Below are 20,770 nucleotides of genomic sequence, written 5' to 3' on the forward strand. Positions count from 1 at the left end.
GATGGGACTAGGGAAAGTGAAATGCTACAAACCTCACTGTTCTTACTGAGATCCAGCCCTTTCTGCTGATTAAGTCCTCCCAAAGTTGCAGCAAGCTTTTGGTTTGTCTCCAGTTTCAAAAAAGTTGATTCTGACGGTTTTGCCAGTTTTAGTTGTTTTTCTGGAGGAGGGCTTTTTCAGTTTCTTATTCTGACATTTTCACTGACATCATCTTGTCTTTTTTTCTTTCAGGGTTGGACCTTTATTCTTGTTTTCTTAGAATTTCTTTATATATTAGAAATATCAACATTTTGTGACCTTAGTTGCAAATAGTTTTGCCCAGTTCATCATTTGGTATTTTACTTTGTTCATGGTGCTTTGACTTATTCCAAAGGTTTTGATTATTAATCAAATTTATTAATCTTATCTCTTATTTCTGAATTTTGAGCCACAGTGAGAAAAATTTTCCCTCTCTCTACTTCTAGAGTAATTTACCTATATTTTCTTACGGTATTTGTATAGCTTTATGTTTTACATTTGAATCTCTAATCCATTTGGATTTTTATATAATGTGTGGTGTGAGAAATGGATCCAATTTTATTTTTTCATATAGCTAGCCAGTTATACTCCTATCATTTATCTGCTTTCACCAATTTGAGATGCTTCCTTTATTGTACACTAAATTTCCATGTGCAGTTAGGTCTATATCTGGATCTTCTATTCTGTTCCATCGGTTTCTCTAATTATGTGCCAATGTACCAGTGTTTTTAATTCTAGAGATTTTATTTTATATAAGCTAGTTCCGTATACTCCCCACATTGTTTTTCTTTCTTTCTTTCTTTCTTTCTTTTTATTTAGATTTTCCCCCTGGCTATTATTGTTTATGTCCTTCCAAATAAACTTTGTAGTAAACTTGCTTTGTGCCAGAAAATAATTCTGATGAAATTTTTTATTTCATTGTATCAAATTTATATATTACCTTCCTGATAACTGATATGCCAAAACATGGTATATCTTTTTTTTTCAAGTTTACTTTTGAGACTTAAAGAGTGCTTTGTAGTTTTCCTCATATAAATTCTGGACATTTATTATTAAGTTTGCACCTTGGTATTTTATTGCATATTTTGATGTCACAAATGGGGCATTCTCTTCTATTCTGTTTTTTGTTTGTATATATATATATATATATACATATATATATATATAAAATCTATTAATTTTTGTACATGAATTTTATAATCTACTATTTTACTGTTATCTAGTTTTTCCATGGGTTCTTGTGGGTTTTCTAGATATAAAATATTATCAGCTGCTGGGATACTATATTTTGGTGGTTTTGGCAAAGACTGAAAGCCACATGATAACAAAATCCTGGACATCAGTATTCAGTAATGACTCATAAACCAAGTTATTCTCTCATATACTTCAGCATTTCATGTTACTTTGATTTAGATCTAAATCAGCCTCTAAAAGAGAATTTTAAAAGTGACATCATTGGGACTCTTGGTGTCTACAAGCACACATATGTACGCACTCCATCTGTTTTGCTCTGGAGAAATAAACGTAAGTTGGGGGTGACTCTATGCTACCCCATGAGGTCAGCAGATAAGTTAGTGCAGGGCTGGTGAAACGACATCAGACTCCTCACCTAGTGTTCCCAGAAGCCGAGGTAACGATTCCTTAGAGTTTGCTAACACGTCCAGTTTTGTGCATTTAAATGCTCATCGTTGCTTTTTACTCTCACAGTAGTCCTGGGGCACTCGGGGGTGGGGGGGTGGCTATCCCATTCTATTTCTCCAGAAAGCAGCAGAACCAAGGCTAGCCCACTGGCTGAAGGAGGAACAGGGACTAGTTTTCCGTCTTCATATATATTCTTTCCAACATACTCAAATGTTTGCAAATCCTTTTGCTACTATTAAAGCCCATTTCTTACCTGTCCTCAGAGGAATCAGGAACAGCTGCTTGGCATCCCCTATTATAATATCCCTTCATATGTATGAATCCTGCGGTTTTGTTCCCTCCCGGCTCCCCCTTCAGCGGGTTAAATAGCCCAGATTCTGTTCCGCATAGAGTTTATCTCCTACCTCTTTTGTCATTTTTAACAAAGAGGTTGTGACTCTTGGGTTCCTGCTCAACAGAGCTGTTCCTCATTATTTTGTAACCTTTATACCTCCTTCCAGGGAGAGTTAAATAAAGCCTGTGGATTTTTGATATGAGAGTCTGGCAGGCTCCCGCTCACACAGAAAGGTTTCCAGCCGGCCTGGCTGATGAAAGCCTCGGTCCGACGACAGAGTCTCATTCACGGCGGATGAAAGGCGGCAGCATCTCTGCTCGTTCCAAACCCCACACATGGGAACGGTGCCCACGTGAAGGTCCACATTCCACAGCACTCTTACTTTGGCAGGAGGAGATAGGTTGTAATGAGAATAGTTAGAAACTAGGAACCGCTGGCTAATTACCTCAGGTGAACAATTCATTTTTTGGAAAGGCACTCACTGTTCTTTTAGCTGGTTGATCATGTGCAAAAATGATCCCTGACCTAGAATTTCATTATTGCACCTGAGCCGGCCTGAAAATGAGAGAAATGAAATACCATTAAGATACGAGTAGGAAAAAAGAGAATAAACCTTGAGAGTTAACAGCTAGGTGACGTTCTGAATGTCAAAGCCTGAAGCGTGTCCAGGGTGCTTCAGTGGTTTTGAAAAAAAATGAGCCCAGATGCCACTTCTCTTTCAGCATCCTGGGGTCCTCTTCCTAGCCCCTTTTCTCTGTACCCACAAGGAAGGTGCCAGATTTGGATGATGGAGAGGGTGCTCTATCCATCAACCATGTTACTTGCTTTTTCTCTCTCTGGGGATGACACGTGACTGATATCACTATCCTCCAGAGAACATTGATATAAGTCAGAAAAATGGGTCCATGCCTTACAAGAGCAACTTCTGCCTGTTTGTGACCAGTGTGTCTTTGAAGTTGAGCACCTGCGCCTTTTTGGGTTCCCTGGTTGTTCTGTTACTGAGCCCTTTAAGAAATGTAAGGACTACTAGCCACTGAAAGGAAGCCTCCACAAGGTTAGCGTCATCCCAGGTCAAGAAGAGAATCTGGGAGGGGTTTGAGGAAGCCCCTTTGTGTGCTCATCGTCTTACAGTGAAGAACTGAGATTGATGTTACCACGTTATTTATTTGCAAAGAATTTGGATAATGAGTGTGGAGAATTTTCCAGAAGGGAGAAATGTGGTGAATAAAGGATTAAGCCACGAATGATGAGGCTGAGTGAGCACCTAGAGTCTACCTACCCTGGTTCAAGTCACTTGGTTTGAGTTAAGCAGGGCCTGATTAGAGAGATCTTTTGTGGCATGAAGAGACAGGTGGGGCCCTAATGCTTCTTGAGCAGAGAAGGGACATTATAAAAGTGGTGTTTTAGAGGAGGGGTCTGATGCTTGTGAGTGTGGAGCAAGGTCTGAGGGGCAGCAGCGAGAGGGATGGGAGAGAATGATGCCAGCGTCTGCTCTGAGGGGAATTCTCCCGACCTTTGACAAAAGGAAGCTGTGATGTAAGTGGAGAAAACACTGGTCTGAGAACTAAAAGGCTTATGTTTGAATTCTTGTTCTGCCTTTCACTAGCTGGATAATCTCAAAAGGCACTTCTCTGAGCCTCTAAGTCAGAATTTCAAACTAGATCTGGCCTGTGCATCAGTTTCACCTGCAGACACATTTATTTTGGCTAACAAAATGATTCTGTTTTCCCCAGTCCCCAGTGCCCCCTGTGACATCAGACACAACTCGATTCACACTTTTATGTCACTGGCCTGGCTCCTCTAAGTGTGCAATCTCCACTGTAAGTCTTGTTAAAATAAGTACATTTATGTTTGCCTAGTTTGCTGTTGTCCACTTTTGGTTACAAGTTCTGAGAGTTAAGAAACTGTTTAACATTTTTCCTCTAGCCAGGAATGTTCAGGGCAAATTAGTAATCAATAATTACGAGTTGATAATATTCAAGTATAGACCATCTTCCGGCTCCTTGCCTCTCTCCTTTCTGGGAATACCTAGCAGTTAGAGAAAGCATGTTTAGAGGGCGTAGAGTTCAGTGGCAGAGTGCGTGCTTAGCATGCATGAGGTCCTGGTTTCAATCCCTAGGATCTCCGTTAAAAATAAATAAATAAACCTGATTGCCTCACCCCCCCAAAAAACCAAAAAAAAAAAAAAAAAAAAAAAAAAAAAAAGCATGTTTAGGGAATTGTCATAAGGTTAGATTTTATTTTACCTTGACTTTTTCTGCTCAGTTTGGACCTCTTATATATTTAGAGCAGCAAATGCACAAGTTCCTGTGTTTGGAAGGAAACTGGTTGTGGCCCCTTTTGTTGATTTATGGTAGTGCCTTGGGGATTGTGATGAAGAGAGACTCGTAAAAGTAGCACAGGAGAGGACCCTAAAGATGACCAGGGCCAACACCTGTACTTGGAGAGGGACCAACAGAGCCCCAGGTAGATCTTAGTGCCCCATCTCCAGGACTGAGCTCACGGCTTCTCTGGCTCAGCGTTCATGTAATGTTTGTAAGAGGCTGTATTCTGCTTGGGGCTTGGCTCAAAACATTCATCTAAAGTTAATTAAATCTCTTAGATTGAATACCTCTGCTGAGTTGCAAAAATTGCATTTTAAAAAATGGGGGTAGTGATATGTTCTTACAGAACTAAAAACCTGTAGTGGAGGTTTATTTTCCCAAAAGATTTAAGAGTCAAGTCACAGGAACCAGATGATTAAAAAAAAGTAAATATTAATTCAATTATCATAGAATTTCAAGTATTTAATCACATTTTGAGATAATCGTTTCGTTATGGTAAATGCTTTTTGCTTCCATTTTCCTTTATTTTATTCAGCATAAGTTATTTTATTGTTCCCAAGAGGGCATAACTTTAAAACGAGTTAAAATGTTACATCGCACTTTCCTTTCTAACATGAAGTTTAATTATATTGCATTTAATTCACTTAAGTAGTTCATTTAACGACTGGATTTTTAAAGTACTTTTTGGAGTTACTAGAAGTAGAACTTCTCTTTTTCTTCCTCATTCTCTTTTCTTTTGCTCCTCTTCCTTCTTCCTCTTTCTCCTCAAACAAATCCCTCAGCAGTATCTCCTGCTGGCGGATTCACAGGGTCGCGCCCTTTAGAGCGGAATGGTGCTGTCGCGATTCTCCCATTCAGGACTCGCAACCTGGGACCCACACAGGTGAAGTCCTAGGTGGGTTTCTGCGGGGAGCCCAGGAAGCTCAGAAGTGTGTGCAAAGCTCTGCGTTTCCCTGGGAAGAGGGTCTATAGCTTCATCAAATTCTCAGAGGGGTCCCTGCCCCTGAAAGTTAAGTAAGTATCACTGACGAGAAACGTAATAGCTTAGATGTCAAAATAGCTCATCCAGGATCAGGTAACGATGTAGCTGCTGAATCAGGGATAGAAACTAGGCTTTCTGGCTTCCAGTACAAGGATTTTTCTGCTGCACTAAGGAAGCAAGGCTTAGTTTCCATTTTTATGGAGTTGTTTATGTACAGTTGTTATGTCTTCTTAAAGTTGTATTCCTTGGATGGCGAATAAATTAGAAATAAATTGCTAATAAAATCATATTAAGTTAAACATCTCACCAACCAACCTAAACCAAAATGATCTCTAAATTCTATGTGCTCTAATTCCTTTCATATAAAATTTCTCCCACTCTGAGTTTTCTGATATCATATATACCTGAGGACAAAGTAAAAGAGGGAGGGGAGGCAGAGGGAGAGAGAGAGGAAGTGGGGGGGGTATAGGTCATGTGTTTTGGGGGAGTGGGGTGGGGGGCAAGGGAGGAAAGGATAGTGAGAACTTCCAAATTAGCAAGTCATTCCTCCTCCCTAACTCATAGTGGAATGGGGGCACCCTCCTGTGGGAGAACTCTGGATTTCTGAAATTTCTGGAGTATCAGCTCTGCTGCCACCTTCTCCCCCATTTGAGAAAGCATGTGGGAAGGGAGAATTGCAACACCCCCCCATAACTGACTGTGAAGCTGTAGGGCGCTGGACACAGCGGCAAGAGCCCCCACGCCCTGAGCGCTCTCTCCTAAAAGCCTGCAGGCACCAGCCCTCGTCTGAACGAAGCTGGAAGAAGACAGTGCTTCCACAGCACTGCTCATGTCCCCTCCCTTCTGACACCTGGCCCTGACTGCTCACTGTGTCAGCTGCTCTGAGCCCTGCCGTGGGCTGCCATCCTAAGAAGGATCTTTTATCCCGGCTCTACGTTTCATTGTAGCTGTTTCGACAGGTGGTAGAAATTTCTAGCTCATTGTCCACATTGATGTAAATGATCATCTGTTCAGACACAAATATCAACTCCTTCCCAAATGCTCTGATCGTGGCCAGCTCATTCATTGCCGACAACCGTGAGTGGATTTTAAATTTCTCTCTGAGCAGAGGTGCAGTCTTCAGTATGCAGGGAAAGGCTTTAAAAATTTTTTTTTCCAATAGTGATAAATATGATGGTTTAATCTTTTTTTTCCCCTCAGCCTCCAATAAAATAAAGATGAATCATGCCAGGCAGTTTAATCATACCTGTCATAACGGAGGCTGTCATTCTTCGGATTCTCTTTTATTAGCAGTATTTAAAGATCTGCAGTAGCTCAGATTGCTCAGTTGGCCAAACAGCTTGACATCTCTTTCCCTTCCCCACTGCCCCCCTTCAAATTAAATAGAATAAAGGAGAAGAAGAAAGGAAGGAAGGAGAGATTGGAAAAGAGGGGAAGGAAGGATGACAAAATTAACCAAGTCTCTGACAGAGGCCATTGGAAGCTGGGCCAAGCCACACAGTAACTGAGGGGCAGGGAGGCAGGAGACCTGAGGTCCAGAGAGGAGCTGCAGGGACCGCACCTCTGAGTGAAGGGCTCGTGAGACCTTCGGTGGGTTCCTGGGAGGACGACGAGGTTAGGTTGTCTCTGGGGCTTCCAACTGGATTTTTCCTGTTGCTTCTCCCCTAATCTTTGCACTGAGTCCACATTGACCTATGTGGCCGATGGCTTAGGTGGGTGGGGTTTGACTCCAATGGCTCCTCAGCAATGAGTAGGGCAGATGCTGCGATTGCTCTCTTCACTGGATTTACCATCCTTCTGTGGGCTCTCCAAGGCAGGCAGTGATTTCTGGCAAGACAAAGGCCTCAGCAGCAAGCAGAGGCAGCCCTTCAACTGTCTGCTTTTTAGCAACATTTACTAAGCCTCTGGCTATGGTGGAAACCATATGGTGTTATGTCCTGGAACACACAGCACCTGATGGTAGCCTACTGTCCTCAAGAGGGGAGCAAGGATGAGTTTTTAATACACCAAGACCATGATTTGGCCTGTGGGACCATCTGCCAGCATCCATTTCCTGTGTGGAGGGAGGGGGCAGAGTGGTACATAGGAGACAAGCTTAAGCAGTTGTATTTCCTTGCTCTGTAGACTCAGTTCAAAAGTTAGGCCTCACCCTGTGAACTTCCCAATGTATGGATGGTCACTGTGATACAGGAGTAAATCTAAGCATCTGATGGCAGAAACCTCTTTCAGTTGCTTCCAGAATTTTTTTCTTTTTTTTTGGCAGGAGCTTCTCTGAGTGATTTCCAGGGATGTTTTGCATCATTGACATCAAAATTAGATGGAAGGGAATCTTAAACAGCCTGGCAGTGTGTGGTGTGTGCACATGTTCATGCATGTATGTGTGTTTGTACAGGGGCAGAGGTTGGGGGAAAGGTGTACAAATAGTTAAAGAGAATTCTGGTTTATTTTTTACGAAAATACCACAAAGATTCAGTACAAGATGACCATTCATATCACCACCCAAAACTAGACAATCCAATGACAGAATCTCGGAAGGACTGACAATAATTATAAGGCAGATGCAGTTGGACTAGGAAAGCTACTCAAGCTTTAGATTTGTTTCCAGAACAGACTGCCTGAGAAAAAGGTCAAGGGATACATCATATCCCACCACGACTTGTCCTCTAAATGCAAGAACTTAGGTCCTATATAACTTGAAAATGATCAGCTACACTTTCTGGATCATCCTCTTTGAGGCTAGAAGAGTGCATCCTTTTTCCAGGTGCCTCCTTTATCAACTTCCTCCGTCTAGGCAGAGACAAAATCTCAGAAGTCATCTGGGCACAAGGTGTGTGTGTGTGCGCGTGCGCGCACGCGTGTGTGTTGTGTAGGCACACATGTGTACAACATTTTGGGAGACGTAGTTTTGCAAATAAAGCACTCTTTTGGGAGCAGTGCATGCTGGAAATTCTAGTCTGTCATGTACTCCATTGGTTCAGGTGGAGAGAACAAGAAAGAGGTAGGAAATAGCTCAGCAGCAAATCAAAGATCATTGTACGAAAACTCACAGAACTGAGCGTTAATTACCCTGGGGAGACTGGCATATCACACTGTGTTGACCAACTCTGAAGCTGGGTGGATGCTTCATTCAAGGAAGAGAAAACAATAACATGGGAGACATGAAAAAATTGTGCAGGACAAAGAAAAGGAAAGGATGTGGGCAACTCAGAGGAAAATCACACCCTTAAAAATCATCTCCCACAGAACCCAGAAGAAAATTTCAGTAGACTTCTTGACATTCAAGAAGACTTGACCTCTATGAATCAGGAGAGAAAGCCAAAAGTAAAAAAGAGCTGAACTGAAACGGCAGTTGGATATTCCTTTTTACCTAAAAGGGAGTTAGATGAATTGAGAGAGGATTGCTCACAGCAAGAAGGCAATTGTGGAATTAACAATTACATTGAAGGCAGCAAAAGCAGAATTGAAGTGAAAAAAAGATGAATGCAAGTTTCCCACCATCCTTTTAAAAGAGAATATATAATATGATAATGACAGTAATCTGTATTTTAAAGTCCAGATTATATGAACAAAAACCCTAGAAGTGGACAGAAGAGAAGAAGGAATGAGCTTAACTTCTTATCTAATAGGGGCAAATGAAAAAATACAGTATTCTCTTGGTTCTGACAGGGAAATACAGGCTAAAGTATTATAAACAGAGGCATTAGGTTATTTAATGTAATAAAAAGCAAACGAATTTCTAGAACCCTGGAGATGCTAAATCAAAATCAACTAAACAAACATAAGACAAACAAAAAGAATCCACATAGTAAAAGTCGTAAGACTGAATTAGCATCAAGAAAGCATTGAATACTGTGATAAAAATGAGAACAACCAGATCAATTGAAATCATAAATATAAAAAGGAATAAAATATCCTCATTAAAAGAAGTAGAGACTCATACTGAGCCAAAAAAACAAAATCCAGTTTCATGCTGTTGAAAAGCAGTAGAACTTAAAACAAAATGAAGCAAATGTTTAAATATAAAAGGTTAAGGGTAGGTATATTAGATAATGAAAAAAAAATCCAAGGCACAATGTAAATATGATAAGGTAGAATTTCAGGAACAAATTAAATAAGATTATGGGAACTTTTATGTTGATAAACTAAATTATTGTCAAAACTATATAACCGTTATGAACCCTTATGAACCAAATAACTGCTTCAAAATATACAAAGCAAATCATGTTAGAAGTAGAAAGAGAATCTGAACAACATCACTAATAAGAGTTTCTCTGATATCTACATCTACTCTATATCTATATACTTTTTTCCAGCATCCATGGAAATATTATTAAAATTACCTAAAACAGATCTTAAAGAAAAGTAAATAAATTTTCCAAAAACTGAAGTTTAATAAAATAGAAACTCCAAGACACCATCACCACCACCACAGTATCCTTGTGATCTGGCATGGTGCAGAACTTTTTTGAATGCACAGCCTCTCCAAGTCTCCAGTTTACACGGTTCCACCAGTCCCTCATTGTTTTACTTATTTATTACTTGCCTGGCCCTATAAATTTGAATTTGTAATCTCTGATAAAGTCTAAAATTTTAATAAGAGGTTCTTATTATTTTTGTTTGGGTTAAAAGCTATTACAGAGGAGTTTGTACTCACAGAATCTGCTGGGGGCAGGGCTGGGGCAATCTCCCAAAGTGTAAAATAAGTTCAGTTGAAGGCTGCAGTGGGGTTCTGCCAAAATTCTAATAAAGGGTGGCTGTTCGATCTTGTTTGAGAGGCGAATTAACTACATCTTCCTAAAGCAAAATAGAGCAATGGAAAGAAGATTAAGCAATGATCGATAACAGCTGCACATTTATTAGAATGGTTTTAATAAGATTTCCTATAGGCAATGGTATTCTGAAATTCCTAAGTATATCTTCTGGGTTTGTTTAGTTTCTAGGTCTGTTAGAACTCATTCTTTTATACTTGCTTCATCCTAAAAAGGACTTGAGGCAGTAACTAAGACTGTGACCTGCCAAGGGTAGGGAACTGTCTGCCCCAAAGACAAGCCAAAGAGAAGTTTAAGATCAATAATAAACTGGTTGAAAGTCAGCCTGCTTTTTATTAGAACTTACACCAATATTCTGAACTGGAGATAAATCAGTGATAAAATATCAGTGATAAAATACTCCTTGCCATGACAGACCACTCCATCATTTATTTTGAATACAAACAGTATATCTATTTGAAATAGGTGTTTGTATTTATTTTAAATTGTGCTTCAAAATTGTGTATCATAGCCTATAAACTGGAATATGGTGTCAGTGCTTCATTTGTAATAAAATTTTATTTTCAGTGAAAAATACATGTGATATGCCTGTAAATTAATGGGTTGCATTTCTATAGGACTCAGCCCATGACTTGCTTAGATAAATTGCCTGGGTAAGCTGCCTTTCTCTTCAGACCATTGATCAGCCATTACCATTAGCCTAGTCCTAGTGCTCAGTTTAAGGCACAGGAACTAGGGAAAAAAAATTATTTGCATGTGCTAGTGTTTCAAGCCCACATTTAGAAAATGATAGAAGGCATCACCCTAATTTGTTTTTAAAAAATTGCCACCTGTATCGAGTGACCAGCAGAACTGATATTGTGATACACATAGACTCATAGTAAAACATTTGTTGGATGAATTTTTTCTTAAAACAGTGCATACCTGTAATTTATCATCTGTATACATTTTGTCCACTTTAAATTAGACCTCAAGCTAATACCATGTATCTTCTCATTAGTTCTATATAAGACTAGGATTTTTATCTTCCCTTGTGGTAAGCAAATGTCATTTCTTTAACATGGTATTTGCTTAGTGTTTCGTTTGCTCTTTCTTTCCATGAGAGGAAGGCGAAGCCTTCAAACTAAAAACTTCTTTGCTCTTTGATGTCTTCTTATTTTCAAAAGTTAGGAAGCAGGCTCCAGGAAGGCAGGTTAACATAATTAATTGGTGTAGACGTTCTAGTAATCTGCTTATATGACTTCTTAGGAAGACATTAAGCTCTTAACTACTCTTTAGGAAAAAGATAAAGTAAACATATTTTAACAAAATGTAGTGTACTCTATACACCAGTCTCTTCATTTTGAGTTATGAGGCCCAATGTTGTCTTCTTTCTCAAGAAAGTTACAGTACATTACTCAACTTTCAGGTACAAAATAACCTTCTCCTGGTGTGGAGAGAAGGGAACCCTCCTACACTGTTGGTGGGAATGTAAATTGGTGCAGCCACTATGGAAAACAGTATGGAGTTTCCTTAAACAACTAAAATTAGACTTACCGTATGATCCAGCAGTCCCACTCCTGGACATACATCTGCAGAAATTCTAATTTGAAAAGATTCAGGCATCCCAATGTTTATAGCTGCACTATTTACAGTAGCCAAGACATGGAAACAACCCAGATGTCCATTGACAGATGTGTGGATAAAGAAGATGTGGTACACATATACAATGGAATACTACTCAGCCTAAAAAAGAATGAAATAATGCTATTTGCAGCAACATAGATGGACCTTGAGATGATCATATTGAGTGAAGTAAGTCAAAGACAAATATCATATAATGTCACTTATATGTGGAATCTAAAAAATCATACAAATGAACTTATTTACAAAACAGAAACAGACTCACAGACATAGAAAACAGTCTTACGGTTACCAAAGGGGGAGGTGGGGGCAGGATAAATAAGGAGTTTGAAATTAGCAGATACAAACTATTATATATAAAATAGATAAACAACAAGGACCTACTGTATAGCGCAGGGAACTATACTCAATATCTTGTAATAACCTATAAGGAAAAAAATCTGAAAAAGGATATATATCTATATACACACACACATATACATATATATAAGTGAATCACTTTTCTGTACACTTGAAACTAAGACAACATTGTAAATCAACTATACGTTAATTAAAAAAAAAAGTGACCCTCTCCCTCTCGGTGGAGTGCCTGCCTCTTCCTGTGGGCAGTGGCATGCCATGACAGGGTCGGGGTGGTGAGGAGAGGTACCTGTGCCACACGGAAAAGAGAAAGTTTTAGGACTGGACTCAAGATGCTGCATGCACCAGCTGCACAAGCCTCGGAGAGGTTTATTCCTTTGCTGTCTATTCAGTGCCCTCCTCGTGAGTTGTTCTGTTACCATCGGGTGATGAAAGGGACCCAAGAATAAAACAGGCACCAGACTGGAGCACTCAAGGATCTTAAGTGTGGCGTAATTCCAGCTGGTGTGGCAAGGAACAGTGAGATTGTTTGCTGTTCCTCAGGCTCAGTGTGAGGACCGGACCCACTCCAGCACTGAACAAAAGCAGGGAGGGTGGCGGCTGTGCACCCGCTCATCCCTCTCAACGCTGCCTGTCAGATGTGTCACACTTGCCACAGGTAAGGGGTTTTGACATCTGAGCCCAGTTGTTAACACATAAACCTTCACAGATTGTTCAAAAGGGCTTTGAAAATCTTCAAACAGAAGTGCTGTGAGGAGGATGATGTATCTGAGAAAGGAGGTAGATGGGGCCACAATCCATTCTACACGCTTTCCTGTTTCCTTCCTTACCTTTTGAGAAAGAAAAAGGCATACCAAGCAGGCATTCTCTAAGAGCTCACAAAGGGTTGAATTTGATGTTTTGGAAGGACCACAAAGGACTAGCTTTAGGGTATAGAAATTGCCAGTTCTCAGAAGGAGAAACAGGTCTAATGAGGTTTAAACACCTTTTTTAGTGGATAATTAAGAATATGATATAGTATATCCAATATATTCTTGTAGATATATTCAAATCTACAACAAAGTTTCTTTGGTCATCTCTTCTTTCTTTTTTCTAAAATTTATTTATTTATTTTTTAGGGAGAGGTAATTAGGTGTTTTTTTCTTTTTTCAGCAGAGGTACTGGGGATTGAACCCAGGACCTCGTGCATGCTAAGCATGCACTCCGCCACGGAGCTATACCCTCCCCTCTCATCTGTCCTTTCTTAATACTCATATCAGAGCCCTTGAAAAATGGGTTCTCCGGTGTTGTCATACAGCCAGTACTCAGGAAAATGGTACAGCAAGGGTTATATTAAAACAACTTAACAACTGGCAGTGCAGGCACCAATAGTCAAATGGAGCCCTGATGAATCAATAGAGATGCGCACAGGTGGCCCAGCTGTGTCAGTGTGTGCCTTCTTTGTGTCAGCGCTGGGGAGCGTGAGGCGTGGGCTGCCCTTGGAAACTTCAGAATGTCTTCCCTGGCTACCCCACCCCAACAGAAAACACAGAAGACAGAAAAGTGGAAATATAAGGCACTGATCTATTTCTATTGAGTACTTCTGTACAGGGCAAGATTCTTGGTGCAAATGCAGATTGCACCACTAACTTGGTTACCTGCCACGTGATGATTGCGGGAAGTCTAGGTCAAGCTCTGCTGAGAAGTTGGAAGTGGGAAAATCATGATGTGTTGCCAAAGTCAGTAACAGTTGCCCCATGAAGTCAGAGATTCCTGATAGTTTGTCATCTTTACAGTGAGACGTCACAAATGGGTACAGTTGTGCTACAAGACATTATTACTCTCAGCTGTAAGGTGGCAGGGCCGGGCCTGCGGCAGCCAGAGCTCTGGAGCAGCCTCAGCTGGGGCTTCTTGCAGGGCAGCCCAAGTGGAGCAGAGTCTCATGGCTGCTCTGTGAGCCCTTTGGGTGGCAACCATCCTGAGCAGCATCCAGCATCCAGCATGCCTGGTTCCTGGTTGGTGTGCTGAGTGAGGTCAAGGCGCTCTGTCCCCTACGACCTACTTCTGCAGCCAGCTGCAGGGCGCACTGCTGCTACCCACTGTGGACAAGGTCCCATGGAGCTGTTGGAGAATCTGTGTGTTTGGTCCCCCAGAAGAGGGTGGTTGGAAGTGGGGGAGATACAGAAGTTGGGCTGGGTTCCTTGGGGGCCCAGCTCCAGGTCCTGGCTCCCCATCAGTCTAAGCATATGTGTTAATTTTCCACTGATGCTGTAACACATTACCACAAACTTAGCGGCTTCAAAAAACACAGATTTATTCTCTTACAGTTCTAGAGGTCAGAAGTCTGAGATGGGATTCATTGGACCAGAAATCAAGATGTTGGCAGGGCTGGATTCCTTCTGGAGGCTCTAGGAGAGGATCTGTTCCCTAAGTTTCTCTAGCTTCTAGAGGCCTCGGCTCATGACCCCTCCCTCCATCTTCGAGGCCAACAACATAGTGTCTCCATATCTTTCTCTAACTCTGCCCTCCGCTTCTGTTGTCACATCTTTGACTCTGACTCTCCTGCCTCCTACTTTTCCTTAGAAAGACCCTTGAGTCCATGTGGGTCATCAGGACCATCCACCCATCTTGAGACCCTTAATTTAACTGCATTTGCAAGGTTCCCCTTGCTGTGTGAAGTAGCATGTTCGCAGGTTCCAGGAATCACAGCACAGACCTCTGTGGAGGACTGTTGTTGAGCCTACCACACAGATGATGGTTCCCTGGTCTGATTTGCAGCTGATTGGCCCTGAAGGATGACATGCATGCCCTTCAAGTTAGAGTGTTATCATTATTTTGAAATATTTGATGTAAAAAAACTTTCTTAGATTAAAAATCTGTTGCCATCATTAAATACATTTCAATGTTATATTTGCCAGTGAAAAGAAAGAAGAGTGCTTAGATTTTTAAAGTGTTTTCCCTGTTGTAAAAATTTCATTGGTTATAAAATGGTTTTAAAATTAGAATTATGTGTTAAAAAATAAAATAAAATTAGAATTATGTGAACAAAATTTCTCATTGATGTGACTCTCACAAATCTGAAGGGTCACCGTGCAAAAGCCTCTTGATCAGGAATTGTGTGTAGCCGTTTCACCCTTAAAATCTGATAGAAGAAAGTTATGCTTGTTATTGTCACAGAAGCAAGCTCAAGATTCTCATCGAAAATGTGAGAAGACTTGGGGGGAAGTTTTATTCAAGTTCAATAGCTGACGTCTTCCCCAATATTTTATGTTTTATTTTTTATCACGATTATATATAAAATAAATAAAATGATGATGTTTTTACACCAAGTTCCAAAGAGATATGCCCAGATCTCCCCCAGATAACCTCAGCAGACCATACAAATATTATCATTTTCTATGTGTGGATAATGTGAAAAAAGATTGAGAAGAATGGATGTCGGTGACCCGACATCTTTTTGATTGTGCGGAAACAACTCAAAACAGTTTTAAAGGAAAAATTACAAAATGACAGACAATTCCATTATAATAAGATCAATTGCAATGTTTAGAACACGCAATAAATCCTTTAATTTGACCATAAAGAAAGAAGTATATAGTCATTCCTCAGTAGTCCCAGGGGATTGGTTCAAGAACCCCCACAGATACCAAAATCTAAGGATGCTCAAGTCCCTTACATAAAATTGCATATCATTTGCATATAACCTACCCACATCCTCCTGTAAGCTTTAAATCATCTGTGGATTATTTACAATACCTAATAGAATGTAAATGCTGTGTAAATAGTTGCTTTCCACTTTTGTTTTTGGAATTTTCTGAAATTCTCCCCCTCCCCTGAATATTTTCCATCTGAGGTTGGTTGTGGATACAGGACCCACGGGATGTGGAGGGCTGACTGTCTATATGTGTTTATATGTGAACATATGTGCATATGTGTGTTTATATATGTATATATACTTGTATATGTGTACACATACTATATATGTATGTATGTACATGATAGTGGTCAGTGAAAACACGCATCTCCTTTGAACTCTTTGGATGGAAAATGACTCATGCCTTTACATTAGGCCTGTTTTGTTTTGTTTTTGTTAGGTAGAAAATCTCCATTTTATAAGTAGGTGAACTGAAATTCCTGAGAGTTTGACAGTTGGGTCAGAATGAACCGCAGGGCCTCCCCGCCCACGGCTGGCGTCCCAGTTCCCTCCAGCAGTGAAAACCGTCCCTGCACCTTTCTCTTTCTTCTCTCCCAGCGCCCAGGCAGTCAGTTCAAACCCGTCACTGTCCAGAGGGGAGGGCAGCGAGCAGTCACTGGTAAAAAGCCCACGCTGCGGAGTGAGCCCCGCCTCCAGCTTTTGTCACCCCGGGAAAGGCCGGGGGTCTTGGGTGGTGAAGCCCAGCGGAAGGTCAAGGGCACGGCCGCCCCTGTCCCGCAGAGCCTCCTCATCTCCCCCGCCCCACAGGCATTCAGACGGAAGCCGACCCTGTTCACGACAAATACTCAGTAGGCCCCACTTTGCGTTTGATTTCTAGGTATAATGACTGAGGTAGCAGAAGGTTTTAGGTTAAAAGACCTAAAATCCATTTAACGCCTGGATGGACATCAGAATTAGGTGACAGGTGAATCATGCGAGAGTCAAGGCAGGAGCCGGTCTCTTGCTGGAGTGGATGCAAGTGCTGAGATGCGACTCCGGATCGTTTCAAGTCTGCGTTTGCAGGTTGGGGAGGAGCTTAGAGGACCAGCCAAAAGTGTGTTGAGTGGCCCCTGTCGGTGAAGGGCACCCCAGCCACTCTTCACCCAGGCACAGGAATGATAGCTCATTTCTTCTTATCTGAATAACATTCCATCATAAGACTATGCCAGTTGGCTTATCCATTTGTATACTGAATGACATCTTGATTGCTTCCAATCTTTGACACTTATGAACAAAGTGCAAGTTTTTGTGTGAACATGTTTTCATCTCATTTGGTTAAATACCCAGGAGCAGGATGGCTGGAAAATATGGTAAGCCCAGGATGAGCTCTATAAGAAACTGCCAAACTGTCTTCCTAGGTGGCTGTACCATTTTGTATTGCTACCAGCAATGACTGAGAGTTTCCGTCACTCCGCATCCTTGCCATCATTTGGTGTTGTCTTTGTTTTGGATTTTGGCCATTCATGGAGTTTTATAAAGATTAACAGAGCCTGGTACAGAGGCAGGGCTCAGTATCTAGAAGCCATTGTTAATCTTGTGAGTGCTTTTTTTCTTTTCCCTATGCCTTTCCTCCTTTTCTTGGCCAATTTCAATTCTCTCTTTTATCTGAAGCTGAACTCTGATCTTTAATCTCCAAAAACTCTCTCTTCTCCTATCTGCTGACCTTTACTCCTGCGCTTTCTATTACCTTTAATTAGACCTGCAGCATTTGATGCTTCAGGAATTGCCTTGAGTGTTGTTGATGCTCTAGAGAAACAGAACCACTAGGATGATCACACAATTGAGAAGGTTGGCAAGTCCAAAATCTGCAGAGCTGGCCAATGGGCTGGTGACCAGGAGGAAAGGGATATGTGGCAGGTGAAGTCCAAAGGTCGTCTGCTGGCAGAATTCCCTCTTGTTCGGGAGAAGTCAGTCTTTTTGTTTTATTCAGGACTTCACCTGATCAGATGAGGCCCACTCACATGAGGAAGGGCAGTCTGCTTTACTCAAAGTCTACCCCTTTAAATGTTAAAATCATCCCCTCAAAACACCCTCATAGAAGGAGAATAATATTTGACCAAATATCTGGACACTGGCATAGCCAAGTCACATAAAATTAACCATGATAAGTATAGGGATGGTGCTTTGAAATTAAGCCAGAAGCATTTTGAAATTGGAAAGCTATTTCTGAACTTTTCATGTCCCAGGCAGCTCCAGTCTGCTGCCAGTTTCCAAAGGGAGCTTGATAAACAGTGGCCGAGAAAATGTTTGAAAAATGAGTTCTTTAATTAGCAAGTTTCAGACCCAGCGTGGGGATCGGGCGGGAGGGAATAAGTTGTCTGTCCTACTATGAGGGTGACCATTTAAATTAAAGTATTCCTGCTTGGAAGACCTCAATGTGGAGGTTAATTTTGGATTAAATGAAAAATTTATACGAGTTTTAAAGATGGTGGTGTTTTCAAATGCATCAGGAATGCAAATTCTTAACCTTTACGGTTTTGGCTATCCTTATTTTTCTGACTCCTTTTATCTTTTTATTTCTTCGTCACTTCGGAAAGAACATAAAATGACAGCTAACTGAAAATGTATGTGCAGGTGTCCAAGTTTTCTATGGAGACAGAGCTTAGTAATTGTTACCTGGTGGATTGTTAGAAGCTGATCTCCAGTATAAAGTGCTGAGAGTCTCTTCTCACTCAGTGTGTTTGTGCAGCCAGTCTTGGTCAATGGCTCAAGCTCCCTCTAAAGTTCCCAACCCAACTTCATTTCTGCTTCCTCCACATGGGGACCCACACACTGTGAGACAGACTCCACAACACCACTGGAGAAGGTAAACAAGCAAAGGGCAAGGGAACTTACAATACATAGGACAGTGAGTGTATGTGATGGTCAATTTTATGTCAACTCCTCTAGGCCACGGCACCCAGATATTTGGTCAAACATATCTGGGTGTTGCTGTGACAGTGTTTTCTGGATGAGATTGATTTACATCAATACACTTTGAGAAAGCAGATTATCCTCCGAAATGTGGGTGGGCCTCACCCTATCAGTTGAAGGCCTTAGGAAAAGATTGTTACTCCCTGAGGAAAAAGGAATTCTGCTGCAGACTGCCTTTGGATTTGAGCTGCGACATCAACTTGTCACCAGTCTGCTGATCTACCCTGCAGATTTTGGACTTGGACCTCCGTAGTTGTGTAAACCAATTCCTTAAAATAAATCACCTCTCTATCTAAATACTCACACACACATCTCCTTTGGTTCTATTTCTCTGGAGAACCCTTTCTACCAAACTGTGGTCGGGTGGATGTTGCTCATGAGGAGAAGAGAATGGAAGCAGTTAGTGTGATAAATCCAGCCGTTGGAACCACACACTTTCAGAACTACAAATGTTCTTTGAGGGAATCAGGTGTAGTCGGAAGGAACACAAGACTTGGAGTCAGACAGCCTGGGTTTGAGACCTCACTCTGCCTCACTCTTGCCAAGAAGTGCGATTGTAGGTAAGCCACTTAACCTCTCCAACTCTCAGTGTCCTCATGTCTAAAATAGTAATAGGTGTGTTACCTTCCTGTGTTGGTGGAGCGATGAAATGAGCTACTATCTGTGAGACTCTGTACTAACCAATATTATTATTGACTATGCTGTTTCATTTTACTAATGGGGAAGCTGAGTCTCAGGGAGGTTAAGTAATTTTTCCAAGATAAGAATTTAAAACCATAGAGTTTTGTCTTTTTTCTCAGTGCTCTGTGGATGTCCCATGAATGATGATAATCTTAAAATTTACTGAGTGATGACTACATGCCAGAAACTGTGGTAAATGCTTTACATGTATGTCTCCTCTCACTGAAAGCTTACAGAATTGATGCTTGTATGGGTTTCCTATTGCCCCACAGTAAATTAGCGCAAGTTTAGTGGCTTATGACAACACCCATCAATTATCTTCTGTAGGTCAGAAATCTGGGCATGGCATGTGTGTGTCTTCTGCTCAGGGTCTTAGAAGCCTGAAAGCAAGGGAATAGCAGGGTTGTGTTCCTTTCTAAGAGGCTTTGGGGAAGCATCTGCTTCCAAGCTCATTCAGGTTGTTGGTTGAATTCAGTTTATAGATAATAGGGCTAAGAGTCCCATTTTCTGGTTGGCTGTCAGTCAGGAGTCACTCTCAGTGACACCTCATTCTTTGCCACTTGGCCCTTATAGGCAGTTCATGACATGGCTGTTGTTTCTTCTTCCAGGCCAGCAGGGGTGGGCATCTCTCTGACTTCTTTCTCTGAGACAGAGAGATGGTGTTCACAGTCACTAGACTGCTCTGATGCTGAAAAAGACATCTCTCCATGTAGTTGATTTAACTGACGCCTTACAATTTTATTCCTTCAGCCAGCACTTATTGACCATTAAATCTGGGCTTGGTGCTGTGCCAAGTGCTGGAGGTACAAAGAATAATAAAAATAATGCCCTGTCCCTTGAGGCTTTTACAGTCTAGTGGAGGAGACATGTGAACACGACGATTATGGGAAATACGTGAGAGAGTTGTTGAGGAGAGATAAAGCAAAGTTTTATGAAAACTCAGAGGAAGGAGCAACTAAATCTGTGGGGAAGGAGGCTGAGGAGGAGGGTAGAAGTCTAGAAAGATGGGCGTCCTAGTCAGAAGGAACAGCATGTGAAATGGCACAGAGGCATGGAAAACTGTGGACTGTTCCAAAATATCTCTACCTGTGAGAGCATATGGGGGATGGGGAGGGATGAGGGCCTAGGATCCAGGTCCTGGAGAGACTTAGACTTCATCCTGTACCTGTCAGGAAGTTTAGGAGGTGGGAGGGCTTGGGGGACAGGACTAGAAAGCCTATTCTGACATAGAAAACAAACTTATGGTTACCAGGAGGGGAAGAGGGTGGACAGGGATAAATTAGGAGTTCAAGATTTGCAGATACTAACTAATACATATAAAATAGATAAACAACTTTATACTGTGTAGCACAGGGAACTATACTCAATATCTTATAGTAACTTATGGTGAAAAATAATATGAAAATGAATATATGTATGTTTCTATATGACTGAAGTATTGTGCTGTACACC

The sequence above is a fragment of the Camelus ferus genome, chromosome 3 (assembly GCF_009834535.1).
Source record: "Camelus ferus isolate YT-003-E chromosome 3, BCGSAC_Cfer_1.0, whole genome shotgun sequence".
Classification (NCBI taxonomy): Eukaryota; Metazoa; Chordata; class Mammalia; order Artiodactyla; family Camelidae; genus Camelus; species Camelus ferus.